At 39.5% G+C, this 7,086-nt stretch overlaps 1 pseudogene; it reads right to left on the bottom strand.

Annotated features, from left to right (window-relative positions):
- Nucleotides 1-899: 899 nt before the first annotated feature.
- LOC125965364 (uncharacterized) lies at nucleotides 900-6,183 on the bottom strand (annotated as a pseudogene).
- Nucleotides 6,184-7,086: the final 903 nt, after the last annotated feature.

Below are 7,086 nucleotides of genomic sequence, written 5' to 3' on the forward strand. Positions count from 1 at the left end.
GCTACTTTTCTGGTGATCTAATGGTCAAAAAAATCGTGCAGAGGGTTTTCCCTTGTAGCAGTAGGACACAGTAATTATCAATGATTAGGATTTATTACATGATGCAAAATCTACAGCTATGAGTAATAATTGGTTTCTGGTTTATTTATTTGGACCAGTATTATATACGCTCTCATTATTTCTATTAATCTTAAGAATTTTTTAGATTAGTTACATGTTTTTCACTTTAATGCTTTCCAAGTGCTCATACAAAAATGAACCATATTCAACTCTAACTCAATACTTCATATAAAGTTTTCATTTTTTGTAGAGCATCAGTTTTCATCTTGACCACTGAAGGCAAACATATTTTGCCTCAAAATGTATAACTGAAACTCTTTTTTCAGTATTTCAAAATAAAATGAATATTTCTGTTTCTACATATAAGGAACTTGGAAGTCACCACTTTATCCTAACAAGTGAAAAGCTGAGCAGACTAAAAAAATCACCAACTCTACATGGATCCAGAAGAAAGAGCAGGACACAGGGCAAACTGCTGCCTCCAAGATTGAAGAGACAGGCAAATACAGGGAGTCTCAGCTCATCACTAGATCAGAGACTTGTGAGTCTCTGCAACAGAAACTGCAACAGAAACCAGTGCCCGGGCATGAAAACCTGAACTCTAACTGATGAATTGCTGAAGGCTCATGTAGACAAGTCTGAGAGTTAAAAATTCTGCGGGACCTAGTCATAAGGGGCCGCCACAATATTGTGAGATTTATCTCCAGGTAAATCTTACCATGTGGCCCAGCAATCCTGTTCCTTGGTATTTACCCAAAGGCGTTGAGAACTATATTGATACAAAAACCTGCTCATGAATGTTTTTAATTGCCAAAACTTTGAAGCAACCAAGATGTCTTTCAGTAGGTGATGGATAAATCAACTGTGGTACATCCAGACCAGTCCTGAAAGATACTGCCACCTATCTGGCACCGTAATTGAATCTTCAAAAGGCTATTCCACTGTTCCGTTAAGTCAGCTGCTTCAGGATGATGGGGAACGTGGTAAGCCCAATGGATTCCACAAACATAGGCTCTACTGTTGTGCTTAATTTGCAGTGACGTGAGTTCCTTGATCAGGAGCAATGCCATGTGGAACACTATACGGTGGATAAGACATTTCATAAATCCATGGATGGTAGTTTTGGAAGAAGCATTTCATGCAAAGAAGGCAAATTCGTATCCACAGAAGTGTGGCTTCCAGTGAGAACAAAATGCTATCCTTTCCATGATGATTAGCAGTCCAGTGTTATCAATCTATCACAAGGTAGCAGTCCAATGACCCTGAGGAACAGTGCCATATTGGGGCCAGTGTTGATCTCTGTTTTTGGCAGACGGGGCACTTTGCAGTGGCAGTAGCCAGATTGGCCTTGGTGAGTAGAAGTCCATGCTGTTGAGCCCATGTATAACCTCTCTCCTTGCCACCCTCACTACTTTGTTCGTGAGCCCATCGGGGAATGACAGGAGTGGCTCAGGAAGGAAGGTGATTAATATCCATAAATTGGGTCATCAGATCCACTTCATTATTAAAATCCTCCTTACGTGGGACTCAAATATCTTTATATTTTCTGTCCATTCAGAAAGGTCTGTCCATAGACCTTTTCCTCAGACTTCCTTATCACTAATTTTCCAGTTGTACTACTCTCAAGTCCCTCCCCATTCAGCCCATTCCCTGGCCACAGCCATGAGTTGGTATACACTCACACATCTGGCCATTTCTCCTTCCAAACAAACTAAGCAAGCAAGTGCAGTGCTTAAAGTTCTGCTCACGGGGCTTCCCTGGTGGCGCAGTGGTTGAGAGTCCGCCTGCCGATGCAGCTGGGCCCGTGAGCCATGGCCGCTGAGCCTGCGCGTCCGGAGCCTGTGCTCCGCAACGGGAGAGGCCACGACAGTGAGAGGCCCGCATACTGCAAAAACAAAAAAAAGTTCTGCTCACTGCATGGATTTCCATTTATCATTGCCCTTCAGGGATGTCCCAGAAAGAACTGTAGTGCTACAGATTTACACTTTTGGGTGATGTCTACATTATCTCCCAGAACAAGATGTAAACCAAGACTGAGGTTTCTCTTCCTCAGTCTAGTGATCATAGGGGACTCCCCATGATGACATAGATGCAGACTGGGAGAGAAAAAGTGATATAGCAGGAGCGGGAACCATGGGCATCTGGGCCACTTTCTTATGTAACTAAGTTGTGTTCTTACAACCCAATCTTACATATAACACTTCCATTTGATGATGGAGTGCCACTGCTGTGCACACCCACCTTTATATCTTGGGGAGTCAGACATGGCCAGTTCATCATGGGAAGCTCAGGTCACATGGTAGCTTGATCTCTTCTAAGGCCTAATAGCAAGCCAAAAGTAGTTTCCAAAAGAAGAATAGTTATCCACAAGAAGGGCAGGGCATTGCTCCAAAATCTTCAGGGTCTTTGCTGTGGTTCACCGATAGGGCCCTGTTAAAGGTTCCAAACAGCATGCCTGCCTCTGACACTTCAGGAGCCACTGGATCTGGCCCAAATGACAGAACAGCTTGCACAACAGCCTGGACTTGTTACAGAGCTTCTCTCATATTGGGCTCTACTCAAAACTAGCAGCTTTTGTGTTACTCAGTAAATGGGTCAGAGTCGCACATGTAAACGAGGAATATGTTGCCTCCAAGTGCAGAGGCCCACTAGGCATTGTGCCTCCTTTTGGTTGCAGGAGGAGCCAGATGCAGCAATTTATCCTTTAACTCAGAAGGGATATCTTGACATGCCTCATACCGCTGGACCCCTGGAAATTTCACTGAAGTAGAGGCCACTAATTTTTTGTTTAATTTATTTCCCACCCTCTGACACACAAATGTCTTACCAATAAGTCTAGAGTAGTTGCTATTTCTTGCTCACAAAGTCCGATCAGTATAATATCATCAATGTAATTAATGTGATTTCTTGTGGAAGGGAAAGGCAATCAAGATCCCTAATGTGGACTAAATTATAACATCGGGCTGGAGAGTTGATACACTCCTGAGGTAGGACAGTGAGGGTATTTTGCTGGCCTTGTCAGCTGAAAGCAAGGGTGGTCTATACCAGTAGACATAGAGAAAAAAGCATTTGCTCAGTCAACAGCTGCATACCACATACCGGGGGATGTGTTAATTTGCTCAAGCAATGAAATAAAATCTGATAGATTTGCAACTGGTGTCAACACCTGATTAAACGTATGATAATCCACTGTCATTCTAACAAGATACATTTTCTGCAAAAGCCAGATAGGTGAGTTGAATGGGAATGTGGTAGGAATCACCTCCCCTGCTTCCATCAAGTCCCTGGTGATGGCACTAATCTCTGCAATCCCTCCATGAACGTGGTACTGCTTTTGGCTTACTATTTTCCTAGGTAGGGCAATTCTAGTGGCTTCCACCTGGCCTTTCCTATCCTAATAGCCCTTACTCTACAGATTAGGGAACCAACATGGGGATTCTGCTAGTTTCTGAGTATGTCTATTCCAGAACTGGAGAAATGAGTAGACAGTGGGTTTGCAGACCCACTGAAGCACCTTGAGACAGACCCAAGTTAAATCTCCATTGATCGCCTAACCTCCGTAAGTCCCTACTTCTATTGGTGAGACATAGTAACTTTTGGGGTCTCCTAGGATTAGTGTCAATTCAGAGCCAATGTCCAGAAATCCCCCCCAAATCTGCTTATTTCTTTTTCCCCAGTGCCAGTCAAGGTGGAAAATTCTGCAGTTCCCTTTTTGGAAAGCTGGGTGAAAGACTAACAGTATAAATTTTGGCAGTGTAGCCAGATTCTTCCTCAAGGGGACCTGACCTCCCCTTCGTTCAAGAGGTTCTGGGTCTGTAAACTGGCTCAAATCTGAGCAGTGTTTGAGGGGCTGTAACTCGTCCTCCCTGTCTCCTGGGACAAGGGCCACAGGAAGGAAGGAAGGGAGGAGGGAAGGAAAGGAGGGAGAGAGGGAGGGAGGAAGGAAGGTAAAAAGAAAACCAAACCAAACCAGGCAGACAAGGTCACTATAGTTGGCATGCTTGGACTACTCTAGAAAATAAGTGAAGTCTGTTTTTTCACTCTTTGCACTACAGACCAAGTATGTGGCCCCTGGTTGGTCTATTAAAATGTGGCTAGAATTTCTTTAAGAATATCTCATTTCAAGATATCAATATTTTTCTGAACACACACACATACAGAAGTGCACATTATCTTTGTTTAAGTAGAAGTCTACAACAATTGATGATTGTGAAAGATATTCACATACATAAACAAAAGTAATAAAAAGTTTCAAATAGATAAGAAGTCACAGAAATACTTAAAGACTGAATGCGTTAACTAGGTCATTTGAGGAAAAATATATACTTTTAAGGTAATAGATTTTTATGACATACAAATAATATAAAAAAAAACTATAGAAATTATACAGTTGTTTTAATCATTATAGAATTGTTTGTATTTTAACATTTATAACATCAAACAAACAGTATTTAATTTTTTAATAATAGTATTTAATTTTTAGTTACTTCATTTAATTTAGGCCATTATCATTTCAAGAAAAAAAACCCTAAACCTATTTGGTTATTCTTCCCATGATGATAAATTGAAAGCACAATGCCAACATAGACATAAAAATTCAGTAGGAAGAAAAAATCCAAACTCATATCCATAAAATCTTTGATAAATCAACTTGGATCTCAACATGTTAAAGACTGTAACATTTGAAGAAACAAAAAAAGTGCAAAAGTATGCACCCATAGCTTACTTTGTTCTTCCTCATCAAAATTTGAGAATGATAAAATTATAAGAAAAATTTAAGAGGAAGATTCCTTTTACTTTTCTGTCTGTGAAGGCTAATATATTAGACAAAAACTGGTCAAATGATTACTATAGCTTGTCCAACCATTTTCAACATTTCAAGTCAGTATATTCTTGAGATTTTTCTCAAGTATGACTCCTTGGTTTAAAATTCCTTCTGGAAAACATGCTACTGAAAAACATTTCCCTGAATTACATTCTACAGTGCAAAAAAATCTTAGCGATATTATTAAATGTACTGTTTGAAAGTGATTGCCTGTTTAATATTTTAGTATTAGCATATGACTCAGGCAATGATAGAAGTTTAAATTTTTGAAAAATTTATGTTCTTGAAGTATAATGGAGAACTTTAGAAACTATGTTTCTATAGGTTTAATAATAAAATTAAATAATAATGTTGTATTCCTTTACATTAAAAAAATCAGCATTTCTTCTTATATAGCAGAAACTCCTTCTGTAAGTTAATTTTTTTATTCTCACTTTCAGCCAAATTTGATTTTAAGTAACTTAATCATTTAGCATTGAGTAATATGTGTATTTCATGCCCCTCATGGTATCTTTCAATTAACAGAAGTGTCAGATAAACCAGAATTTGTTGTTTATTGCAAGTGACCAGAACTTTAACAGGAAATCCAAGAACCATGGTAATACTTTCCATGTTGTCAGAATTTGGAATTTAGGGAATTATGATCGATTTTGAACCACTGAAAAATAATTAACAGTTTCAGACATAGAAAGTGACTCTACATGAAAGAGACATATGGATATTTTGAGTTAATGTGTAGGAATCATACGTGTGTATATGAAAGGATGTTATGAGAAAGAAATTTACTGGGGCTTAACTACAACAAAGAGATTTTGAGGAGTCATATGGAAGAACTTTTTGATATACCTTAAAACATTTGCCAGAGAAGAAGACGGAGCCTCCTTTTTTGGAGACCTAAATGAAAATGTAGACTGGATTTTATCTTTCAAACTTAAAACCCGTGTAGTGTCAGGAACCCAAACAGATGACCTTTCTGTTCTATGATTCCATTATTTGAAAGGTTTGTGAAATCCCAGCCCTTCAATTGCTTTCTGGGGCTTGTCTCCTGCTAAGTCCCATAAGGTATATTTTCCTCCCAGGCACCAACCTACTTAAAGCACAGCAGTCACTGGAGTTGCCAACTCATTAAAAGCAGAGTGTAGTCCAGCATTAACCTAATTATATGCTGCAACCACTTTCTTGTGCATCTGGGAGTAACTCTTTGGCTTCCAGCCAGCATCTCTGGGATTTGATTTTCAAGTGACATAACCAGTTACTTTAAAATGTTTACCTCCTGAATGCTGGAGATGGAACGTCATCATTACAAAGGAGAAAACTTACAATTGGATCAAAAGCCTCCACTCACGTTAGCAGAGGCTTTGCCATTGTCCAGAGAGCCCTGGTCTCTGCTTTCTCTAGACTCATATTTCCTAATGATGCAGTATCTTGTTCATTACGATTCACTCTGAGATGAAGTCATTATGTGCCTTGCTCTTTCTTTCACACAGCATTGGTAAGCATTTTAAGGAAACTTTTATACAAATCTTTAAAATTTCTGGCAGGGAAAATAGGCAGACATCTGGAAAAGAAGCAGCATCACTTAATCCCCATCCAAAGTGTATTTTTGCTTCATGTCTATACTTTTTCCGAAAGCTTATATACAAGTTCTTCTTAGCCATGAGCCTTTCTTGAGCAAAAGTGTCTGAATAATCCATGGGTTATCTTCCATATCTTAGAGAAGGAAGTCTACATTTCTCTTCCAACCCTGTGTTTCAGAGGGCTACAGTGGGGTGTAGAGCTGTCCCGTGCATTAAATCAATAGCATTTCTTCTCCATCTGTTGCTGTGGAGTTTGGCTACAGTTTTCCCTTCTGGTGGTTTGTAGTCTCTGTCTTCTGTTGTGTTCTCCTCGGTAGAGGCTTTATGAGGTGGTTTCCTGAGCTGTTGTAAGATTCTTTTCCACACTCATTGAGTGGCTGCCTTGATTGATCTTAGCAGTACCTTCAGAAATTCTGGTGGAAATCTTTTCTTAGTTGAGGCTTTTAGATATTGGCTATATAACTAAATAAGGAGTTCCATATTTCAAAGTAGTGTGTTTGGAAGGGTGCCCAGAGTAAAGAAAGCATTAATAGGCATAAAAAGCTAGCATATGGATGCTATAAGAAGTATATTGGAAAATGTACAAATAAAGTAGTGGAACCTTCCAATCAAAGGGTGTGAGGG

The sequence above is a fragment of the Orcinus orca genome, chromosome 9, assembly GCF_937001465.1.
Source record: "Orcinus orca chromosome 9, mOrcOrc1.1, whole genome shotgun sequence".
Classification (NCBI taxonomy): Eukaryota; Metazoa; Chordata; class Mammalia; order Artiodactyla; family Delphinidae; genus Orcinus; species Orcinus orca.